This window comes from Asparagus officinalis, chromosome 10 (genome assembly GCF_001876935.1).
Source record: "Asparagus officinalis chromosome 10, Aspof.V1, whole genome shotgun sequence".
Classification (NCBI taxonomy): domain Eukaryota; kingdom Viridiplantae; phylum Streptophyta; class Magnoliopsida; order Asparagales; family Asparagaceae; genus Asparagus; species Asparagus officinalis.
Genome location: NC_033803.1, coordinates 30,333,254 through 30,358,404, shown reverse-complemented (window position 1 = coordinate 30,358,404; position 25,151 = coordinate 30,333,254).

Genomic DNA, 25,151 nt, shown 5'->3' with positions numbered 1-25,151 from the left:
AGGTGATACCTTCAGCATAACCAAATCCCCAATCTGAAACTCTAGGGGTCTTCGACTCTTATCTGCATAGCTCTTCTACCGACTCTGAGCGTCTAGAATCCGCTCCCTGATCAATGTTACATTCTCAGTAGTCTGCCTCACAAGCTCTGGCCCAAGCATCAAGCTATCCTCCGGCTTTGCCCAACATATCGGTGATCTACAGGGTCTCCCATGCAATGCCTCATACAGAGCCATACCGATCATCGCTTGATATATGTTGTTATAAGCGAACCCTATCAATGGAATATGATCCTCCCAGCTACCTTGGAAGTTAATAACACATGCCCGCAACATGTCCTCCAACACCTGATTCACCTTCTCCGTCTGACCATCCGTCTGTGGGTGGAATACACTGTTATAAGATAGTCTGCTGCCAAATGAGTCCTGGAAACTCCTCCAAAAATGCGAAGTGAAAACCGATCCTCGATCCGACATGATCGTATCTGGAACTCCGTGAAGTCGAACTATCTCTCGAATAAAGATCCTCGCATACGCCTCAGCTGTATATGTAGTCCTCACTGGAATAAAATGTGATGACTTCGTCAATCGGTCCACTATCACCCAAACAGAATCATTCCCCTTCTTCGACTTCAGCGACCCTACAATGAAGTCCATAGAAATATCCGCTCATTTCCACTCTGGGATGGGTAAAGGCTGAAGTGTTCTTGCTGGTCTCTGATGCTCTGCCTTCACCTGCTAATAGGTAAAACACTTAGCTACATACTCTGCAATCTCTCTACACATACCACTCCACAAGAAGTGTCTCTTCAAGTCCTTGTACATCTTAGTGGTCCCTGGATGTACTGTGTACCTAGTATGATGTGCCTCATCAAATAACTCTCTTCAGCTCGGCACTGGATGGCATAACCAGCCTACCCTTCATCCGTAGACTTCCATCTGCTCCAATGGTCGAATCAGCCTTAGGCTCTTTGGAAATCTCCTCCTTTCGGATTTGAATCCAAGAGTCTTCCAGCTAAGCTCTGACTATTCTGGTACTCCAAGATGGCTGAACTGACACAGCTCCCAAAAATGCACCGGTTCCACCAACCTCAGGTCTAAAATCAAACTGGCTAAGGGTGAGAAGATCTCGATATAACGAGCACCTCCAAGTCACAACCTGATGTCGACGCTTCCTACTCAAAGCATCCGCTACGACGTTCGCCTTCCCCGGATGATACTGAATCGCGAACTCGTAGTCCTTGATAAACTCAATCCATCTCCTCTGTCTCTGGTTGAGTTCCTTCTGAGAGAAAAGATACTTCAGACTCTGGTGGTCTGTGAACAGCTCAAACTGCACTACATACAAGTAGTGTCTCCATAACTTCAATGCAAATACTACCGCTGCTAACTCTAAATCATGAGTGGGATAGTTCTGCTCATGCACCCTCAACTACCGTGAGATATATGCTACTACTCTCTGGGTCTGCATCAAGACGCCTCCTAATCCTGCTAATGATGCATCTGTGTAGACGACGAACGTCCTGTCGCTGCTCGGAATAGTCAAAACTGGTGCTGAAGTCAACTTAGTCTTCAAGATATCAAAGGCCTTCTGGCACTCCACGCTCCAAATGAACTGTACACCCTTCTTCATAAGGCGTGTAAGTGGCGTCGAAATCTTTGAGAAGTCCTGGATGAACTTCCTGTAATAACCTGCTAATCCCAAGAAGCTACGAAGCTCCGTCACCATCTTCGGCGGTTCCCAATCAAGAACTGTTGTAATCTTAGCTGGGTCTACTGATATGCCCTCTCTGCTGATGACGTGGCCGAGAAATCTGACCTCTGAAAGCCAAAACTCGCACTTGCTGAACTTGGCATATAATTGGTGCTCCCAAAGGGTCTGTAAAGCTAATCGGAGATGCTTCTCATGATTTGCCTCCGATCTCGAATAAACGAGGATGTCGTCGATGAAAACAATCACGAACTGGTCCAACAAAGGACGAAAAACCTGGTTCATCAAATCCATGAATACCACGGGTGCATTGGTCAACCCAAATGGCATGACCATGAACTCGAAAGATCCATATCGAGTAAGAAAGGCGGTCTGAGGAATATCCATCTCCTGAACCCGCAACTGATGATAACCAAAACGAAGATCAATCTTCGAGAAGAACTACGCTCCCTACAACTGGTCGAACAAGTCATTAATCCTAAATAGTGAATACCTATTCCGGATAGTGACCTTGTTCAACTCTCTGTAATCTATGCACAATCTCATACTACTGTCCTTCTTCTTCACGAAGAGGAGCGGCGCGCCCCATGGAGAATGACTCCGATGAATAAAACCCTGAGCTAATAACAACTCGTCCAACTGGGTTTGAAGCTCCCTCATCTCAGCTGGTGCCATGCGATAGGGTGCGTGGGATATCGGGGTTATGCTCGGCTGCAACTCTATACAAAACTCAACCTCTCTTACAGGAGGTAACCCAGGTATGTCCTGAAAGACATCTTAATAATCCGAGACAACTCTAGTATCCAATAAATCAGAACTCTGATCCTGTCGCATCACCTTATCGATGAACGCCAAAAATGACTCCGCAAAACGGTTGACCTGAGAAGTGGCCACAATCATCTCGGACCCATCGGACGCTAGTAACTTGACTGTCTTCGCAAAATAGTCAATACTAATATGGTAGGACGACAACCAATCCATACTAAGGATGACATCGAACTCAGACATATGCAACACTATCAGATCGACTATGAACTCGGACTCATCTAAACTGATACTACACCTCCTTCAAACACTCTCCAAAAGCGATACCTCTTCTAGAGGGGTGGAAACTGATAAAGGGGTGTCTAATGGATGAGCTACTGTAGGGTAGAAATTTGATTTCCCGGAAAAGGGAGTTTCGTTTGTATTTATAAGAAAGCTTATTACAAATTAATAATCAAATGATTACAACAGAAGCAGAGGGAATGCCCTCTTTGTTTTTGTGGGGACTTTAGGTAGCTACAGGATGCTTCACTCGATGCTCGTGTCGAGTCTGCTTCCCTTGGACCGTTTGAATGAGGTTGCTGGAGAGCTTCAGTACGCAGTAGAAGCTCGGGGCAATGGAGTTCGGGTCTGGCTAGTTGCGTCGGCGGATCGGAGTTAGAAGCTGGCAGTGTGCTGGTAACGTCAGGGAGAGATGCGAGGCAGCTTATGGTTCAGTTGGCTGATGGCTATACTATGAAACGGCAATCGTTCAATTCGCTAGAACGACCCGATGTTCCTTCTTGCTTGTGGACTTGAGAAGAAGAAGTGACAACTCGCTGAAATTCTAATTTCTGAAGCGGGCCTCCTTCTCCCAGGGCGGAAGAAGTTCTTTAATGTACGGAGAGACAGCGTGGTTGTTCCTTGAATTATGGGATGTGACCATATCTTCTTCAGAGACGTCTAGCTGCTCCTCGATACCATGAATGGTCATTCCAGGGATTGTGCTTTATGTCTTGTCACCTAAAATGTGAAGGCCCATCCTTGCATATGAGGCAATGGCTGTCTGCTATCTGAGTGGACTTGACTAGCATTAATGAACCGCATTTATGAGTTCGCAGATCGATGAGGTGCCTGTCCGATCACTCGTACTGTGCGTGACCGTCCAGCGTGCTTTGAGCACGGTGCTTTCTCCTTTTCGGTCAGGAGAGGCGGCGAAGTAGGTGCATAGTACTCGAGTGGGTCTAGCCAATTTGCCGAGTACCGGCGGATCCAGCTCTTGACTCAGACAGCCGAGGTGAGTCGCATTTATGAATGCTCAGGTTGACTCGACACCTGTCCAGTCCTTCGCGCTGTGCGTACTGCGAGCGGCCGTTTGACGGTCTTGGGGTACTGTGCTCTCTCCCTTGAGAGAGAGGGATGGGAAGGCCCATCTCAGCACGTGGGGTAGCGGATACCCAGCTGTACTGACGGTCTTGGGGTTTGCTGGCGGATTCGACTCTGGACTCGGGCAGGCGAGTTGAGTGAAAGGCGAACTTTCGCCATCCTGATCGATCTTAACTCGTGCTGGCGAGCCGACCGTTAGGCGAACCTGGAATCGAGTATACTCGACGTCTACGCGGTTTAGGCCCGTACTAGAGAACTGAGCGTGCGAGCTCTTCTCGTAGGTGAATTTCTTGTAAACCTATAGAGGTATTTTTTACCGTCTACAAGACCCCCTTCAAAGTTTTCGGACCTAAACTAGCTTGCGTGTGGTCTGGAATACTTTGAATGAAGAAATTGTTGGCGAAGCAAGTGCCTTCGATTTCTTTTAGGATTTTTAGCAAACCCTCAGCTATCAACGGGTTTGATGTGCCTTTACCGATTACCGTTTGAATCGGGCTAGCCATACTATTCCCCTCAGTATGATGAGTTGTTGAACAGTTTCTCTTAGGCTTAACGCTAAGATTTCTGCTCTAACCCTTAGCCGTCTGAGGCGTGGGTTTTAACCGTTTAAGCGAGGTCAATCTATGGGCTTCATTCGTAATTTTACCTTTGAGGGCGAATGAATCGTCAAAGCGAAATTAGTCTTTGGGAGCCAAGTTTCGTGCGACTCGTGGGGTCATGCCAAGTATTTGCAGGCGAAACCCTTCCTTTTTAAGGCGGGCCCAGATCTGACGGGAGATGAGCCACGTATCTGCTGATAGGGCTTTGTGCTTCCCAGCTGAGGCGGCGCGGTCTCATCGGGTCGTGGCGATCATGACCTGACAATACTATTTTCGTGTGTTTCGCCCCACGACACATCGCGGTCGTGGTTTTCGAACTCAACCGTCGGATGTAACCCCCAATCTCGGTTCCTTCGATATACCGAGAGCGATCTAGGCCGTCGAATTTGATCGTGGCCACGTCTTCTGTCCGTTAGGGTTTTCGCCTTTCGAGGGCAGTCGTGGCCACGTGGACAACTCCGCCCTTCTAAACCAGCCATTTTCCTCTTTTGGGAGTTACCGTGCTCTCAAATCTCGAAAGGAACTTCCACGGAAAGAATTCTCGCTTCCTCCTACAATGGCTCCGAAATCTAAGAGGTACAAAGTGAGGGGTGCAGGCCCCGGACGTTACTCCGACCGTCTCTCCACCGGCATGCCTGCCGGTGCTCTGGAGTCGCGCCCAGGTACGTCGATGGGTTCGCTGGATGACCTCTCGTGGGTCTTAGGTGTCGGCTTTAGGGAGATGAGTGTTGTTCACTATGCTTGGTAGCTTCCCCGATTTGGGGCAAGGTTTTCCCTTAGGGGATGATTTATGTCTCCGCGGGCGAATCCTTCAGCGAGAAAGAGGCGAACTCCCTTTCCGATAGGCGAGTTCGGCCCTTTCTTGTTAGAGGGGGGTGTCCTCTGTACGGATAGACCTCGTTCGAAGTGGGTTCCCCCTTTCGACAGGCGATTTCGCCCGCCTCTGTTTGATGGGCGATTTTGCCCCTACAGCGGATTTTGTTTCGATTGATTTTTTATTTCTTGTTGCAGCGACCTTTTCCGATGAGGCTTTCCCGGAGGGTGTGGCCGTTGGCCATGCCGGGGCTACAGGCTACACGGCACCTCCTCGATTTCCCTCTTTGGCTTCAATACCTGTGTTCACCGCCGATAAGCCGCATGGCCTGATAAAGAGAGTCACGGACGGTCATCACTTGACATTACGCGAGCTGACGACTAACGCGGCGCTGACAGATGAGGACAGGGCAGAGCTGTCGAAGCCTCAATTTTTGTTCGGCGATGCTATGGCCGACCCTTCCGCCCTGTTGCTCAAAGAGAGCCGGTGGTTCCGCACGGTAGAGGGGGCTCATTATTACCTCCCCAGCATGTCGAGAGGGTTTTCAATTGTCGAGATGCGGTCCTTCGCCATTCCTCGGACGTTGAACTGTGATTTGACCCCCTCTCAGGACGGGGTCACTTGTGGCGTCTTTACGGGCTCTACAGCTGGGTATGGAGTGGAGAGTTCGTGCAAGCGTGTGACGGGTCTGCGCCCTGGCTTAATGTCCGCTGAACCGCCCGTGGGGGAGTCGACAACGGTGGCGGAGACCTTCCGTCACCGCTTCTTTCGAGCTGGTGGGAGCTTTTCCCCGAAGGACTTTAGAGCCCCGGGGTGGGTCTATTCTGCACCTGGCAGCGACACGACGTGTCAGGGCTACCTCTGGGAGACTTCCCTTATGAGGAATACGTCCCTGATCAAGCTGAGATCGATCAGCTGTCAGACAATTCCCCTCTGGCGGTTGAAACTCTGTGGGAGTTACTCTGTCACTTCCACATATGCCTCAGTACCTTAGGGGCCTCGGATCATAAGGGGAAGAAGAAGAAGACCCCGGGGATCAGCCACAAGAATTGGGCTGATTATCTGTTCCCTGGGAACGATGTCAAGGGGAAGCCCGCTCTCCCGTTAGGCGCGTGCGACCAGCCCGAAGTGGAGGCGAGGACAGCTAAAGAAGGAAGCACCATGACTCTTGACCGCGACGAGGGCGGATTTAAGTCCGGTGCGGTCCTTCACTCATTCCATCATCAGGCGAAGTTTCTCATCTCGGGGAAGGCGTTGCTCGCGGGGTACCTCATGTTATGGTTGAAGAGGTGCGTAATCCCCACTCACTCCTTTGAGGCTCTTCCTGTGGAGGTCGTGTATCCGGCGGTTTGCTTAGCCCACGGGAAGTCTTATTCCCTGGTATCGGCGACGATAGCGTGCATTCATCGAGGGCTCCGTACTCTGACAGCCCAATTCTGCCGCGTGTCGGTCCTCGATGAAGGAGAAGGAGTAGTTATCAAAACTCCCAATCCTAGGGTGGGGCTACCGTACACCTACTTCATGGCGTGGTTCGTATACCACTGCGAATGTTTGATGAGCGCTCCGGCGATGCCTCAGGGCGATAAGTTCGTCCCCTTCGTCCAGCGCTTGGAGCGGTGCTCCTGGAAATGCAAGGACATCCCTGACGCAAGGAAGACGCTCTCCCACTTTGGGCATTACAATTTTCGCTGATTTTTTCCTTATTTCAGCGGGGGCGGATATGGAGAATATCTCAGGGATGCGCCGACGGCGGATCACTACACAGTCCTCCCTCGTGGTGCTTTTCGCTGGTTGGTGAACATTCGGCCGGGGTATCACATTCTAAGAACGGACTCTACATGCTATCTTGAGCCGTACATCCCCTGCAGGTTCGCCCGCCAGTTTGTGTATGATCAATTGTATGTGGGCAACGCCAATCCCCACCTGCGCTTTGAAGGAGGACTGGTGGATGGCGCTCGGGGATGGTTCTGGACTCATGCTGGTGGCACCCAGGCTCGTTTTGAGTTACCCGCGTGGGATCGTGATTTACATCATACGATCCTATATTGCCGCTGGTATCGGGGCGCTAGTGCTAATCCTGCTAATTTCTGGTTCCAGAACTCATGCCTGGCGGAACGCGATCGTCCTGTCAGGGGCTCTCTCCGTTCTTCGAGGCGAAAGGGCCATCAAACTGCTAGGGAGTTGTTCTCGAAGGATCCAGTTAAGGACACCAAGGGTTTTGATGCTGGCTTAGACGAATCCGAGGTTCCCGAGGTTCGAGTTCCTTCCCCCGGTCCTTCGCCGGATGCCCTTGGTGAACCAAGAGAATCCGGGCGCCCAAGACAGGTCCAGAGTCCAACCATTGGACAAATGGGGGCGCCGCTTCTGTCTCCGAGTGTCTCGCTTCTCTCGAAGCGTCAGCGGGAGGCAGCGGCCGAGAGTTCCCGAGCGGGGGCGGCTAAGAAGGCCCGTGGTTATGAGACAGCAGAGACCATCCGAGCGGCGGAAGGTCGGGATAATGCTCCCCAGGTAAGCATTCCTGGAGCAGCGACGTCTGGATCTGGAGCTGCACTGCCTGCCTCTTCTGCTGCATTGGGGGCGGCTCTGGCGACTTCGGAGGACGCTCCTTCGCAGACTGGCGTGAGGCCACAGACGGGAGTCCCAGCGGCTTCTGCGTCCGCATCAGGAGGTAATCTTTGCAACAGTGTCTTTGATCGCAACATTGATCTCATACCTTTTGACATTAGCATCGGACCTATGCAGGTGCGATTGAGAAAGTGATCTTCATCCCTTCTGACGAAGAAGAGGAGGTTAGAGATGAGGAGAGGCCCACCGGCTCAGGTAAGCGTGTGTTTTAGCATTACTCCTCCTCTCGTACCCGACCGTTAGTAGGGTCCCTTTCGAGGGGTCTCTGTTAACCCCTTTTTGTGTATTTGTAGCTGATCCTGCCCGTGAAGTCGCAGGTAAAGAGGACCCTCACTCTTGGGCGAATCGCTCATCTGGGGAGTCGGGCGAATCTGAGGAGGATGATAATGTCCCGGTTCATGAGGCATTGTCCAGCGAGGAAGAGGATTTGTCTCCTGAGGACGCGTCTGGCCAAACAGGGGGATCTCCTGCTCCTGTGGAAGTGTCGGCTGGGGATCGTTCATCGGCGCGAGAGTCTCTGCTTCAACGGGAGGCTCCTACTTTGCAGGTGACCATTTCTTCATCGGCGGCGGCCGTTGATGTTGTGACCACTGCACCGAGGTCGTCATTGGTCACGCCGGCTTCGGTGGTGCCCATTACCACCCCTACGGTTATGGCTATAGGTACCTCGATCGTGATTTCATCCACGGCGGAGGAGGTCGCCCTCTCTCCCTTGGAACGCTGGCGAAAGACGCAGGTGGAGCGAGCTCTGGCCAATTTCGAAGATACTTTGGCCCACTGCACCCGGCTGGTCTTGGAGGAGAATTGCCCCTTCGAAGAATTTAAGGAAGTTCTTGAACACGATGCGTCCTTCTTGCGTAAGAGGCTTGGCGCTACCGCGGCGAGGCCCTACTTTCAGCGTCTGAACGAAGTGGAGGGGGCTGTTCGGCAGCTGCTCACTCTTCATGCGGAAAGCTCTGCTCTTGTTGATCTTGCCTCCCGTGAAGTTCGAGTAGCTATGACAGATCGTGATCGCCGCCTGAACGAGAACATGACGCTAGAGTTAAAGCTGTCAGCAGAGTCGGAGCAGGTCAAAGCCGAGGATGCACAAGTGGCCCGTGAGGAAGAAACGGTCGATAGCCAGTTCTCCCGACTCTCCTTCGAAATAGAGAGGCTGAAACAAGTTGTGGCCGAAGCACAGGCTTCCCTGGCCGTTCAAGAGAAGGCTCGTGATCTCGTGGCAAAAGAGTTGGAGGGCGTTAAGTCTCGCCGGCGATTGACCACTGGCTCTGTTGCGGAGAAAGATCTAGCTCTCAAGGATGTCACAGAGGCTATTCAGGATTTGATCTCATGCACAGAGGAAGACATTCGTCGAGAGGTCCTAAGGAGGCTTGAGCTTCGCCATGCTGAAGAAATTCGTGAGGCGGAACTGAGATTGAAATCCCTGTAATTCGCCTTTAATTTTCCGCTTGTAATAGGACTTCTTTTTCATGAATGAAATTATCCCTTTTGTTTTTGGCCTATTGTCATTTATGTGTGTGCTCCATTTTTGCAATCATGCATTGGCCAGAATTTGGCCGTAAGAGAACCTCAACTGTAGAGGAATTCTTGCCGGTGAGTTTCTGCTGCAAGTTTACTTCATCTGTAGGCGAATTTTGTTCGCAGGCAGATTTGCAGGAGCTAACGGCGAACCTGGCTCTGACCGGGTTTCGCTTTTAGTGGGCCACGTGTTAATCCTCGTGTACGCCAGTTAAGGGGACGTGGGCTGGCCGTTTCGCATTAAATACGAAGTAGTGGGCCTCTTCGTCTCTCGCGCCCGATTCGGGCCGTTGTTGCAGATCGTGGTTACGAACCGTCAGATCTTGTTCGTCCAGATAAGATCTGATCTGCTCGGCCTTACCCCTCAACTGCTTTAGCCTTGAACGGTCTAATCGAGTCTCGAGTAACCGCCTAGGACTCTTAGGGTATTTAACGCCCCTACTCTCTATTAAGAGGATCTACAGCCTTTTCATCGTCTTCCCACAGGGTAAACTCAAATTTTCCCTTCCTTACACCTCTTATGGTGCCGAAGGTGAAGAGGGTCGTTTCCAGAAAAAGGAAAGAGCCGCCTTCTTCAAGCGCTGCTGAGGCCACCGCGGCTAAAGGTATCTTTTCGTTCTGACTCTTGCGTGGTTTGAACAGGTATCCATCCCTTGATTCCTCTCTGTGTTGTTGTTGTGTTTTGCAGATCGAGGGGAGGCGCCGGCTGCCGAGGAGCATGCGGCCGAGCCTATCCTGATTTCGGATGACGAATCCGAAGGTTCTGAGAACTCCGCCGCTTCAGACCCTGCTCCCCAGCCGGGTTTTCCGCCCTCGCGGGATATTCTTTCGCGAACTCCTTTCCGGCTCTCGTGGCGAAGACGTTGGTGTCCTCTTCAGAGTCCGTCAGGGCAGTCATCACCGTGTCATCTCTATCCCGGGTGGAGTAGATAACGTTACAGTGTTTTCCCTTAGCCCCCCTTGGAAGGCCGCGCAGTCCACTGCTCATCATTGAGGAGGTCCGGATTAACCCACATCACCTGCCCTGATGGCAGAGTTTGTGGAACCAAACCCTTTCCCCGCTGGTTGTGAGGATCGTCATTAGTGATCTTCAAAACCGCCTTGGGGATAGGAATTATCCCACCCGGAGCTTGAACCTCCGGGAGACCTGTCCCAAAGCTCAAAGTGACCATGTTCGCTGTCACCTGCTTTTGGACTTTCTCTTTCTTCAGGACCCTTGCGTCGTAAAGGGCCTGGAGCTTGTCCTTGAGGACGTAGCACTTGGTTGTGTGGTGGCCAAGGAATCTGTGATATGCACAGTAACTTGGGTCACCGGTTTTGTCTGCCTCTTCAGGCTTGGTGGCTTCCGGTAACTTAATCCGCCCACTCTTGAGTAGAGTGTCGAAGGTAGCTACCACCTGGTCTTCTTTGAAATCATATTGCCGTTGGGGGCGTGGTTCAAATTGCCTGGGTTTCGGCTTTTGAACGAACTTTGGCGCCGGGGCAGAGTCCACAGCCATAGCCTCTTTTCCTTTCGATCGAGGAGGGTTCTTTAGCGTCGCTGGCTCCGCAGCTCCCTTTTTGGACTGCGGCTCTTCGGCCTCCAGCCTCTTGATCATGTTTTCAACTTTCTCGCCTTGGCGAACAAGCTCCTTCCAAGTCCGGGTCTCTACCGCCCCTATCTTGGACAAGATATGGATCGATAAGTTGTTGCGACACATCTCGATCAGTGTCGCCTCAAAAACTTGGTCCCAACAGTGGACTGATCGATTCCGAAACCTCTTCACGAAGTCATTGACCGACTCCGACTTCCGCTGCTTCTCGGCCATTGACACCTCGGTGTCGTCGTCGAAGAAGCGGGCGAGGAAAAGCTTTTCAACGTCGGCCCACGCCTTGATAGAGCCGGGCTCCAATTTGCGGAACCATTCAAAGGCCACCCCCTTGAGGGTACCTATGAACAGTCGAGTGAGAATGGCGTCATTCCCGGTAAGGAATCCGGTTTGCGCCATAAAATAATAGATGTGCTGCGAGGGTGACCCCTTGTCATCAAATTGTAACAAGCTGATGGGTTTGAACTTCGCTGGGTATGGGACCGTGTCCCATTCCATAGGGTAGGGACGTACCACCCCCAGCTTGTTCATGTTTTGCTGAAGCTTCAGCGCGTTCAGCTGGTCCTGGAACTCGTCGAATCTTTTGTCACGGGTGCTATCCGCGGTGTGTGACGTTCCTATCGATGTTTTGGAGGAGTAATCAGAATGCTGATTATCCTCCGTCTCATCCACTGGACGGTGAGGCGGTACCCACTCCTTGTCCCTAGTTTGCCGGGGCAAGGGACGTTGGGTCCTTTTCTTCTTCTTCTTCTTCTTGTTCAGCAGTTGTTCTATCATCTCTCTTAGAGAGTCGATGGTCGCCTGCTGTTCCTCCAGCTTTTGAGCCATTGTCTGCTCGTGGTTGGTATCGGTCATGTATGCCCTCGCCTGCGCGTCTTGGCTTGAGCGCGAGGTCTGAGATGTGGCCGCGGCCGAATGTTCCTCGTCTTCGCCGCAGGAGGGGGGTACTAGGGTAGAGTAATCAAACCCAATACTTGCCCCTCTGTGACTACGCGTTCGCTGGAATATGCCATCTTGACGGCGTCGAGCGAACCGAGTGTTAGGTCTCAGGACGGAATCCGAGTCTGGCGAGTCGGAGAGTGCCGCCTTCCCTTTATCCGTCATGTTAACTGTGGCGGATGAGAGCTCCAGGTCGTCGGCAGCGCGTCTTTTTTGGTGACGACGCCTTTGACGGGAGGGCCTTGGTCGAGAGGACTGTTGGGACAGTCTCCCAAACACCGAAGGTCTCGTCGTTCCGACGCATTGACAGTCGGCGAGGACCGTGTGGATGAGTCACTCGCAGTGGCACTGAGGATTCGCCTCATGGATAGTGCGTTTGCGAGTTAAATATTCTCTGAGGTCTTCTACGGGCGGTTGGTGACAACCCCCGGCCTCAGAAGAGTCGCTCTGGTGAGTCGACGAGAGGTTTTTGGGTGCGCCCTCTGGTGCGCGTTGGATGGAATGCTTTGGTGCTGGAGTCGAGCGATCTCGCCTTGACTGGCGAGTCTTCGCGTTTGAGCGAGCTCCAGTACGTGGGCGGGTTTCACCCCTTCGCCTGGAAGAGCGAGTTCGCGAGGACTCGCCTACTTCTCTACCTTTACGTTTATCCGTCAAATGGTTATGGCGAGGCTCGCCAGCCTTCGAGGATTCGCCTACTCGGGTAGGCTCACTCCTTGGAAGTGAGTTATTCGCATCAGGGATATGACCTAAGAAGCGAAGTCTTCCCGAGCGAGCGGCTCTGCCTTCCTCGGTCGGCGCTCCTAACTTGGAGGGCCTCCCGATGTCGGGCAGTTTGCCTTCTCGCCTAGTGTTCTCCGGGCCTGTGTGATGGTTCAGGCCATTATGAAAAACGGAGGCTTGGACCTCCTGTCTGACGGGCTTTTGCCGTCACTGTTGGTTAGTTCTCCCAGCGGGGAGAGCATCACCGCGAGCTGTGGCAGTGCAGTTGGTGCCGGAGTTAACCGTCGTTCCCTTTGGGGTAGGTGTTTGCGGGGATCGCTTGGTGACCCATTTGGCAGACCCTTGCCCCTTGCGTTCGATCTCCGGCTTGGCTTTGATCGATTGCGAGGGAGTGGGTTCTTCCGATGAGACTCGGGTAGAACCCGCAGGTGCAGAGGCTTTGACCGTCTGAGGTCGGCCTCGACGCACGACTCTGTGACGTTTGCGGGACGCATCGCCACCAGAGGAGGAGGAGGACAAGTACTCTTCGTACTTGGCCTGGTCGAACTCAATTTCGGGACTCCCCACTGTCGTCCCTACAGCAACCTCATCAAACTGAGCCACCACCATTTCACTCGATGAAACAGCTTCTCCCACTGTGGTCGCCATCTTCTGTAGGGTGAATATTTGATTTCCCGAAAAAGGGAGAAAGCTTATTACAAACTAATAATCAAATGATTACAACAGAAGCAGAGGGAATGCCCTCTTTGTTTTTGTGGGGACTTTAGGTGGCTACAGGATGCTTCGCTCGATGCTCGTGTCGAGTCTGCTTCCCTTGGACCGTTTGAATGAGGTTGCTGGAGAGCTTCAGTACGCAGTAGAAGCTCAGGTCGATAGAGTTCGGGTCTGCTTAGTTCGTCGGCGATCGGAGCTTAGAACTAGGCAGTGGTGCTGTAACGCAGGAAGAATGCGAGCAGCTTATGGTTCAGTTGGCTGATCTAACTATGAACGAATCGTTCAATCGCTAGAACGACCGAGTTCCTTCTTCTTGACTTGGAAGAGAAGTTGAACTCTGAATTCTCAATTTCTGAACCTCCTTCTCCCAGGGCGGAAGAAGTTCTTATGGAAGAGAAGTTGAACTCTGAATTCTCAATTTCTGAACCTCCTTCTCCCAGGGCGGAAGAAGTTCTTAAGTAACGGAGAGACAGCGTGGTTGTTCCTTGAATTATGGGATGTGACCATATCTTCTTCAGAAACGTCTAGCTGCTCCTCGATACCATGAATGGTCATTCCAGGGATTGTGCTTTATGTCTTGTCACCTAAAATGTGAAGGCCCATCCTTGCATATGAGGCAATGGCTCCAGGGATTGTGCTTTATGTCTTGTCACCTAAAATGTGAAGGCCCATCCTTGCATATGAGGCAATGGCCGTCTGCTATCTGAGTGGACTTGACCAGCATTAATGAACCACATTTATGAGTTCGCAGATCGATGAGGTGCCTGTCCGATCACTCGTACTGTGCGTGACCGTCCAGCGTGCTTTGAGCACGGTGCTTTCTCCTTTCCGGTCAGGAGAGGCGGCGAAGGAGGTGCACAGTACTCGAGTGGGTCTAGCTAACCTGCCGAGTGCCAGCGGATCCAGCTCTTGACTCAGACAGCTGAGGTGAGTCGCATTTATGAATGCTCAGGTTGACTCGACACCTGTCCAGTCCTTCGTGCTGTGCGTACTGTGAGCGGCCGCTTGACGGTCTTGGGGTACTGTGCCCTCTCCCTTGAGAGAGAGGGATGGGAAGGCCCATCTCAGCACGTGGGGTAGCGGATACCCAGCTGTACTGACGGTCTTGGGGCTTGCTGGCGGATTCGACTCTGAACTCGGGCAGGCGAGTTGAGTGAAAGGCGAACTTTCGCCATCCTGATCGATCTTAACTCGTGCTGGCGAGCCGACCGTTAGGCGAACCTGGAATCGAGTATACTCGACGTCTACGCGGTTTAGGCCCGTGCTAGATAACTGAGCATGCGAGCTCTTCTCGTAGGCGAATTTCTTGTAAACCCATAGAGGTATTTTTTACCGTCTACAGCTACGAGCTGGAGTCTAACCATGAAAGCATACGAAATGAAAGAATGTGAAGCTCTCGAATCGAAAAGAATACGGGCGGGAAAGGAATTCACGAGGAACGTACCCTCCACAACTGCTCTGTTGGCACCATGATCACGGGGAACCACTGCATATACTCTTCCTGTGGCTGAAGACTGCTCTACTGCTGGTGCTAGAGAATATGGGACAATCTGTCCCTGGGGAGCCTCCTGGACTGCTCGAACCTGCCCCTCTGTCCTCTGAGCTACTGGCGGTGCATCAAGCCTGTTCTGCTGGCCCTGACCTCTGCCCTGCTATCGTTGTTGCTGCTGGTTCGGACCTCTGCTCTACTGGGCTCTTGCTGGTGCACTATGATACTCTGATGCCTTATGTCCGACCTTGCGACAGTTAAAACACACTCCCTGAAACATGCGTTGCTATGCGCTCTCTGATCCTGCTAGGATCCCTTCTTATGAGGACCTTGCTGCTGCTGCTGGGATCCAGAAAAAGGCCTCTTGTTCTTACCCTTATCCCCTGTCTGCCCTGTCTTGGTCTTCCCTTCCTTATCCCTATGAAACATGGCAGTCTCAATCTCCTGTGAGGTGGCGGCTTCTGCTACCTCTCGAACTGAATAGAACTTCCTCGAGACGAGGTATCGATGAAGATTAGGGCGGAGCCCTGCTAAGAACATCTGAGCCTGGCGCTCTCCTATCTGCCACATCCCTGTGAAATGCAGTAACTCCACGTACTTGCTCTCAAACTCTGCAACTGACATATCCCCCTGAGTCAAACGGGACAACTCAAGTTCCTTCCCAGTCCGTGCTGCAGAAGAAACATATTGTGCATCAAAGAAGTAAACAAAATCCTCCTAAGTGAGGATCATCCGCTGGTCTAATGGAAATTGGAATCGATACCATCTCCCGGCATCCCCCTTCAGACTGTATGATGCCAGCCTCTGCTTTTGTACCGAGTCTACATTGAGTATGTCTAGGACAATACTCACATCCTCCTTCCACTTGTGGGCTGCAAGAGGATCTGCTGACCCCTGGAACTCTGGTGCTCTCATCTTCTAGTACCTCTCAACCATACGGAGCCAAGCCTCCTGCTCCGTGGTTCTATCTGGTACCGCTGGTGAAATAGCTGCAGGTGCTGGTGGGATAGCTGCGGGTGCTACCTCTGGGTCTCTCTCTCTGATTGGGTGATGCGGTATAAACATGTACCAAAAATATTGCAAGTGCACAACCGTGTCAAGTTATAGTATAAAGATATCGATCCCACGAGGAAGGTGTTTTGTAGGAGAAAATATAAAATCGGTTCTTATGTTGTGTGCGTGACAATTAGGAGTGATGAGTGAATGTGATTGTGAAGAGATTGAGAGAGTGAAAATGGTCTGTAAATAGGTGCAAAATGTAAGTGAGAGTGGATGTGACAAAGAATGAATGTGATCAATAAGGCAAGAAGGAAAAATCAAGAAACAAATAAAAATCAAGAATGAAAATATAAAATTCAAGAATAAAAGAAAATGCAAGAAATTAAAGATGGTGGATTCAATTATAGATATGGGTAATCTAAAATTGAACCCACTTCTTAGAAAAGGGTGATTCACTAGAGGGTTCTAGCCTAAAGACGAATCAAACAAAATGAAAATAAACAAAAAGAAAAACTAAACCCAAGAGGGTTCTAGCCTCAAGGTGAATAGTTTAAGAAATTAAAATCTAACTACAAAATAAATTGTAAAATCTAAACTACCAAATAAATTACAAGAATTAAATGCAAGAAAATAAATCTACTCTATAAGCATGAAATAAATCTAATCTATAAGTATGAAATAAATCCAAGGCAAGAGGGTTCTAAACTCTTGGCTATTTAACAAGGAAATAAAATCTAACTATAAGCATAGAAATAAATCTAAACTAATAAGCAATAAAAAATAAATAAAAGAGAAAAAGAAAAGAAATGCAAACCTCTAAATAATTCTTCATCTCCATCTTCATCATCTAACAAAGAAAAGAAATATTTAAAGTGGTGAAAAATTATTATTATTAATTGTAATAAAAAGTTACAAATTTGGAAGGCTTTCTCAAATAAGAGTAGCCCTCCTCTCCAAAAAGAGTTACAAAAATTTTCACACCTCTAACCCCTCACTCTCTACCCCTATTTATAGTAAACATTAATGAATGAGAGCCCTTGAATTGAATCCTTATCCAAAACCAACAAAAATCAGCCATTGATATGTAACTGAATCGTAGTCATCGATACCATCATCGATGCTGGCATCGATGCCGGTATCGATACAAGCATTGATGCTGGCATTGATGTCCAATCAAAAATCTGCCTCCACAGATGACTTCGTCTCGTCGAGATAGGCGATTTTCATATATTATATGTTAAATTCTGCCTTCCGAATTGAGAGATATTGTCATTTCTTTGCGGCCAACCATCTTGAATATATTTTGTTTTCATATTTGGTTTTTTTATTTTCTCCGGCTTCTACAAGTTACTCGGCTTGATTCTGGGCTTGGGATTTTTAGCTCTTGCTTGTGTTCTTCATTTAATTCATGAGCTTTTGTTGAGAGATGGGATTTTTGGGCTTTATTCTTCATTAACCTGCAATTAAAGATAAAAATAATTATTAATGATATATTTATTCATTAAAAATAGATAATGGGGGTATAAAATGATAATAAAATATGATTATCATTGGGACGGCTGGTATTCCCTGTGGTGGAACTACTGGTGATGGTGGTTATGGTGGTGGTGGCACGATATGACTCGCCACAAGCTCATCAATTGCTGTCATCCTAGCTACGATGGGAGCCATGAGATCAATAAGGTACTGGGGAGCCTGCTGCGGCTCAGGTGGTGCCTGCTCCTGCTCGGGTGGAGCCTGCTGTGGCTCAGGTGGAGCCTGCTGGGGCTCTGCCTGAGCGGCTCTTCGAGTGCGGGGTCTGCCACGTCCTGCCATCTGATCATAAGAAAATAAAAGTTCATGAGTCAAAGTAGACATATATACATACATAATGTATCACAATACAATTTTCACAACATATAGTATTCACATATACTTAAACAAAATTAGTCGTCAAAAAATTCTCAAAATTTTGAGATATACGCATATACCGTCCTCACTCATGTTGGCTTTCTTGTTTTGATGATGTTTAACAAACAATTTACTTCTAATGTTATTTGTCTAGTGTTTGTGTATTCCTATGTATTGTAGACAAACAACGTTGTTGGAGGATGGATGGAATAGAGCTTTAACGATCATATCCAAAGGAGGTTGGCGGAATGTCGGTGAAGCCTTGCTATTCAATTTCTATGCATATATATAGTTATATATATACATACATGTGTTTTGAGTTTTTATGATTATATATATGAAATTATATATTTCATATTTTCTATTGTGTTTTTGAAAACATTGCATAGAATATGCAATTTTGTGAAAATATTGTATTCTTAGTTTGTAGACTTGAATATCAGTTTATACATGTTTTACTAAGTCTATAAAAACATTTCACAAAGTTTCAAAAGTTGGTTTATGTCAAAACATCAAAATTCAAGTATCTCATATTTTCATGGTTTTGGACTATTTTATAAAATGATGATATTTTCATTTGGGAGGTCCTTTCTGATAACCAGTCATTGTAGCATGTTTATTATCATGTCTACAATCATTCCCCAAAGTTTTACATTTTTTGGAATTTATTTGATATTTTTAAACAGGGTTTTAAAATCAGCAAAACAGTTTTCAGAATTTATTTTCAAGTATCAGTTATCGGTCGACCGATCCGGTTGACCGCTCAAGTGTTTATTCGTCAGTGGGCAGCAGAGAGTCTGTCGGTCGACCGGTGTAGTCGACCGAGAGCTAGAAATTTCTATCGGTCGACCGCACCGGTCGACCGACGAAGTTCTGATTGCATTCTCTGTTTCAAACCTAGATCGCGGTCGACCGCGAGAATTTCTGGTCGACCGCCGATATAACCGTTGCTTTCCCAATGGCTATTTCCTGAGCTGATTTGCTGGGGCTCTTTTGTCTTTTGCTTAGGGTTTTTGTTGAGATCTTAAGTGGGTATAAATACCTCATTGCTGATCTCTTTTTAAAAGCTAAGAAGTGTTTTTAAAACAAAGTTTTTAAACAAGGGTTTAGGGTTTTACTGTTTGTTTAAGATTGGGTTTCTGTTTACAAAAGAGGAAGTTCTTACTGCAGATTGAGGGATTCATTCTCAATCCTCTTCGTCCTCTTCTTTGTGTCTATAGAGAAGTTTTCTAACTCTTTTCTCTAGCAATTTCATTATTGATTTTCATATTCTTATTATTGCTAGTTTGCTATTTGAGTTAGATTTTATTATATCTCATTGTTACACACACCCATTTGAGCTTATTGTATTTACATACATAGTATATTAGGGTTGTGAGAGATTGTAACATTGAGTTGTGCTTAATTGTGTTCTCATCTATTGTAGAGAACAAATTTATATTTGTTACATTATGAGTGTTGTAAGGTTTTCGGTGAGCTAGAAAACCGAGTGTGTTGTGAAGTTTTCGGTAAACTAGAAAACCGATTGTGAGGAGTGACGTTGATCGGTGAGCGTTGAAAACCGACACTGTGAGGTGTAAACGTTATTCGGGTGAGCGTAGAAAACCCGATTGTGATAGTGGATTTCTCCCCGGGAGTGGGGAGCAGAGACGTAGGACGGAAGGTCCGAAATCCGTGATCATATTGCTTGTTTGAGTTTGTCTTTGGCGTATTTGTTTTTGCATTTATCTTATATTGCCAATTGTGCATTACTCATTTATTTCATCCACTATCTTGTTTAGATTATTTACCCTTGTGTTGTTTATATATCCTTGTATATATCTCTATCATATATGATATATCTCATTGTTCATATTACTTATCCTAGCTTATATTCTTGTTGCATTTCATACTTGCTAGGATAACTTGTTAATTAATTTTAATTGACATATAATCGGATTAGATTAGCATAAGACCCTAATCCCCCCCCCCCCAGGGCCTAACAAAGTCAACCAGTTGACCCCCCCCCCCCCCCTCTAGGGTCTAACAACTCATACTAGGAAATTCCTATCGGACTCTATACATGAACCTTAAGAAACTCTATCCTAGCTCCACGACACGACACAGGAAGATCCTAAGGATACTGGAACTAGAGCTCTGATACCAACTGTGACGCCCCTAGGTTCACGCAAGGCTGTAGTCCAAGGTGAAACCAGAAATATCAAACCTGCCATGCACCACACCGTGCAATAACATGTTTCACCATCACAATTACTATCTCTCTAGTGGAATCAACTACAGATTATACAACAGATAACTGATGAAATGATAGAACTCAAATTAATACATCTCATCAACAAAACAAGCGGGAACACATAGTCAATGTCTGAAATAAATAATAAAAATCTGGAGATCTCAACATGTCTCAAGTACACAATGTCTGATAAGAAGCAAATAAGGCACACAACCTTTACAACTCTAGAATAAACTCTCATATCTAAATAAAACAGTCTATAGTGGAGCTCCAATAATACAATAATATCTATAAAAGTAAAATAGGCGCTAATGAGTATCGTCCTTAACCTGCGACTCTCCGGGCTCCGGGCTCGTTACCTGAAAGGGGGAGGGACAACGAGCGTCAAACCGCTAGCGAGCAACATCACAACCAACCCCAAGGGAAAGGGCTCGTTGTATAAGAAAATATAGATTTATACATAGAATAATCATATCATTACTCCTAACAAATAAAGGGTTTTAGTATTTAGGAAACTACAACACGAGCGTAGGTACGTCGAGCGAAATAATCCAAACAAGGAAACCCTCATGTATATATCTTATATCTCAAATTGTAAATCCCTAAATACCGAACCCAAAGTCTAATACAAGAGCAATAAAGAAAAAAGACAACCTATTACAATACGTAAAACAAATGTCATGTCGGAACCACATAAGTGTCATGTCGGAACCACTTAAGTGTCATGTCCAGCCTAAGCAGCTATCATGTCTCAACTTCATATAATCATGTCATGTCCTGATTCAGCTAAGTGTCATTCTGGTGGTCTAACCAATATCCAACACATGGACTAATTTTTGAATGTCCAACACGAGGACAGAAATGGATTATAGTCCAACACGAGGATTGCAATGGATTATAGTCCAACACGAGGACTATGTATATAAAACATGGAATGCTAATGTCAAAGATATACATATCCTATTCTTGCACGTGTCTCGATGTACAGATCTAAGCTTGTAATAAATGTGTCATCTTACATGTGTAGATGAAATCATAAATACTAAAATTTATACCCGATAAACGAGGCGACTCCTCGTACTCAAAATGATAAACAGTACACTCGAATATATATACACTATATATATACACAGCAGGTAGTAAAAACAGAAATAGAAAGTGAATCACTCGTCAGTCGACTCACAGTCGACTGGGATCATCAGTCGACTCGTGGTCGACTGGGATCACCAGTCGACTCATGGTCGACCGAAAGAAGAACAAAATTGAAACCCGACAGTCGACTCACAGTCGACTGGGGTCATCGGTCGACTCACAGTCGACTGAACAAAGGGGTTTTCCTTGTTCGTGCATGTTGTGTTATTTCTGTAAAAATTCATCAAAAATTGAATTTATCAAACCCAAACAATATATTATCAATTCTAAACATATGAGACAGTAAAAAAAATTCGTATAAAACATAGAAAACGAAATCTTGCATGTTAGATCTAACATTTAATCCCTAAACATGTATGAGAGCAATTAATCAAAATAGAAACTCGTTTTTAAATAAATTCCCAGATCTGGGTTTCATCGAAAATTCGTTGGTGAGGATTTAGAGATCTGAAACACATGATTTTTAGCATCTACACTAATAAGAACATCGATTTATACTTGAAAATAATTCTTGGGCTCAATAAACCTCATGAAAAACGTTTAAAAACTCTTAAAAACGTGGGAGAGGGATTAGGCGAGATGTTACTCGCCTCTGGTGTGTTGAACAACGCCTAGATCCGCTAGAGAACGACTCCCTTCGCTGCAAACCACAAGAAGCTACTGAAAATCCCCGAAAATCTCCCAAAAACGCCCAAAATCCGAAGCTAGGGTTTTAGAGGGGAAAGGGGGATAGGGTTTCTGGGGAGAACTGATCAAAGGGGTGTCTTTCTGGGTAAAAGAGATAAATACCAACAGTTAAAACCCGACCCGAAATCCCAAACAGACCCGAACTGAAAAATCCTGAAATCAGCCATCAGTCGACTCGCGGTCGACCGAACCCATCAGTCGACTCGCGGTCGACCGAACAGATTCCAAATCTGCCTGCACATGATTTGCAAATTTGCAAAACTCAACCTCAAACCTGATGCATATATATACATTCACATAACTCAAAACACTAGTTACCATGCACAACTATGACCTAAAAACATTTATCACAAATAAACATTATTTTTCACTAATAATCACATATATAAATTATCAAAATGTACAGGGTTTTACATAAGTCGACTCATAAGTCGACTGAGCAGACATTTTCCAGATCCGTGCATGTTTTGTTATTCTGCCAAAACCAATACACAAAACTCTATGAAACCACACTCATACATATCTAATAACTTGTTATCAAGTATATCCCTGACCTCAAGTTCTTTACCACAAAAGAATTATTTATCACTAATGATTCATATATCTATATAACAAAAATACGGGGTTTTACAATTATATAAAACATAATAAGAAGAACATAATTATATATTTGACAAACAATATGATAAATTAGAAGTATTAGTAATATTCATAAATATAAACAAGATACAATAATAATAATAATAATCACTATATAAAATCAATTTAGACATAGTAATATATAGTGTAGTAGTCAAAAATTACATAAATACAATCAGTGTAATATACATAAATAAAATGTATAATACATAAAACATGAACTATGAAAGATAAAATAGATTTATAAACAAATGAAAACATACAATATAATATTGTATTTGATACATAAAATAATATAATAAATAATACAGAATTCAATACAATCAAACAATACACAAGTCAAATCAAAGAAAATACAGTGTAAAATAATAACACATAAAATAATGACTAATATGAGAAAAGAAAAGTTATAGGAAGAGAGTGTAGCAGGAAGTGACGATGCAAGAAACAGGGGGAAGCTTCGGAATCAAATAGTGACAAGATAGGGACGAAATGAAATATATCAAGAAAATAAGATAAGGGCTCAAGAATAGTCTCACGGATGAAATATGATATGTGTCTAAATTATCCACTATATCTTACTAGTGAGGACTCGGGACCGTGACCTGAATGGGCCACCACTAAAACCTGTCATACCCCGCTTCCTAAAATACTGGCGAATCGGAACGTGAACAAGCCTGCGACGTATTAGATTAAGGAGAATAAATAAAAATAAACATTTCCCCTCAACCTAATACGCTAAGCGTCAAGAAATAAATGCAAAGGCACAGGTCCCCGGTCACAATAGCGAGAATATAATGATTAACACATAATAAAATAATACATATTACAAATGAGTATCATCCAAGACATAATATTCGGGTCAAACACGCCCTTATACATATCTGAACAAATGAATACTGAAGAAATATGAAATACATTGTTCAACGGAAATAGAAGGGAAAAGACTATAATAACAACTAGGATCATCAAATAAGACGAGATACTGAACTTCGGCCTATTCTTCAACTCTATCTACAATGCACTCCTGCTGAGAATCCTCCGGCTTCTGGCGATCTCCCAGTTGAACATGTTCTTCCTCTAAGTCTGATGTACACCAGAGAAAATAGGTGTACGTCTGCATGCATGGAACACGGCAAAATCCCACAAAACAAATAGAGCGAACGAAAACCCAAGTGGAAAACGATACAACATAAATGACAAAGAAACGTACAACTGAAAATCCAACAAATCAACATGCGAAAACACTACTAAAACATGATAATCTTAAGGCTAACTGCACACTATAACCGGGTCGAGTACTAGCCATCCTAAAACTCACTGGTCCATATCTCAAATAAAGTCAACGCTCATATGTTGTATCGTTTTCTGACTGTTCACAAATCTCCTACGTGCATCCAATCCCGCTACACATGCAGCCAGAGGACTACACGTAAACCGTTTTTTGCCTGGTCCGAACTCAAGCAAAACTCGGGTGAAGAATCAAATTCCTACTGACTAAAGTGATGTACACACTTCACTTTAGCCCTACAAACCAACCCCAGTGGCGACACCAACCACTGGCGCGAGCCTGGAAGATACATCAACAGTCATATCCGAACACATGAACAATGACTTTCTCATTCCAACTCTTCTCGTTTTTCTAAGTCAACGATCATAATCCACACTAAAACTTGGGTTTACCACCTAAACTCGGTCAACACACTCACACATGTTACTAGGTCTGTTCATGACGCACGAGGCCACTAAGTCATGAACTACTAAGGGTTTTCAAACACAACATGGACAATGCATAGCAGACATGTCAAATACATTAGATAAATGCAAAACGTGAAATGTGACCATAAATAGTTACATACATACAGTCCGGTTTCATCAATATCTTGTTATCCAACCCTCTAAACTATTCATACAAAATCATAAATTACTTAAAATCCAAAATAGATAATTCTTTTTGCAAATAAATTCCTTTAGATCATCATAATTATCAAAATGATTCTTTTTCCAAAATAATTCCTTTTAAATAATTATAATTTTTCTAAATGATCTGTTCTCATATAAATTCTTTTTAATTAATATAATTATCCAAAAATGATTCCACTACCGAAATAAATTCTTTTAATTCATAATAATTATTCTAAAATAATCTTTTCTCAAAATAGTTTAACACTTCAAATAATCTATTTTTCCAAAATAAATTATTTTAAATTATCTATTTAATAATTATTCAAAATCAACTCTTTTTTCAAATAATCTCTTTTCTCATCATAATAATTCTAATTAATCTAGAAAAACATTAATTTATCATTTGAAATCATTTAATATCGTCATCAACAGTCCCACGTAGATAATAATAATTCATAATTAAACTATGCAAATAATTCATAATAAATGTAAATATTCAAACTACGAAACAGGGAGAGCAGTATCTTGACTCGGGGTTCATCGAATGAATCGACGTTGACGCGCGAGTCCGCAGGTCTGATCTGAGCGCGGGTCCGAAGAGCATCGGTCGAAGCTGTTGGGGACTGCCGTCAGCAGGAGAGGTTGTCGACGACCGTCGACGGGTGAGGACAGCGGGCGAGCTCGGGCAGCCAACTGGCGAAGGGCGCTTGAGCGAGGGTGAAGGCAGCAGCGATGAGGACTTGGGGGAGGACAGCGAGGTGCTCGGTGGAGGTCAAGGGGGATGTGGCGATGGGGACTGTC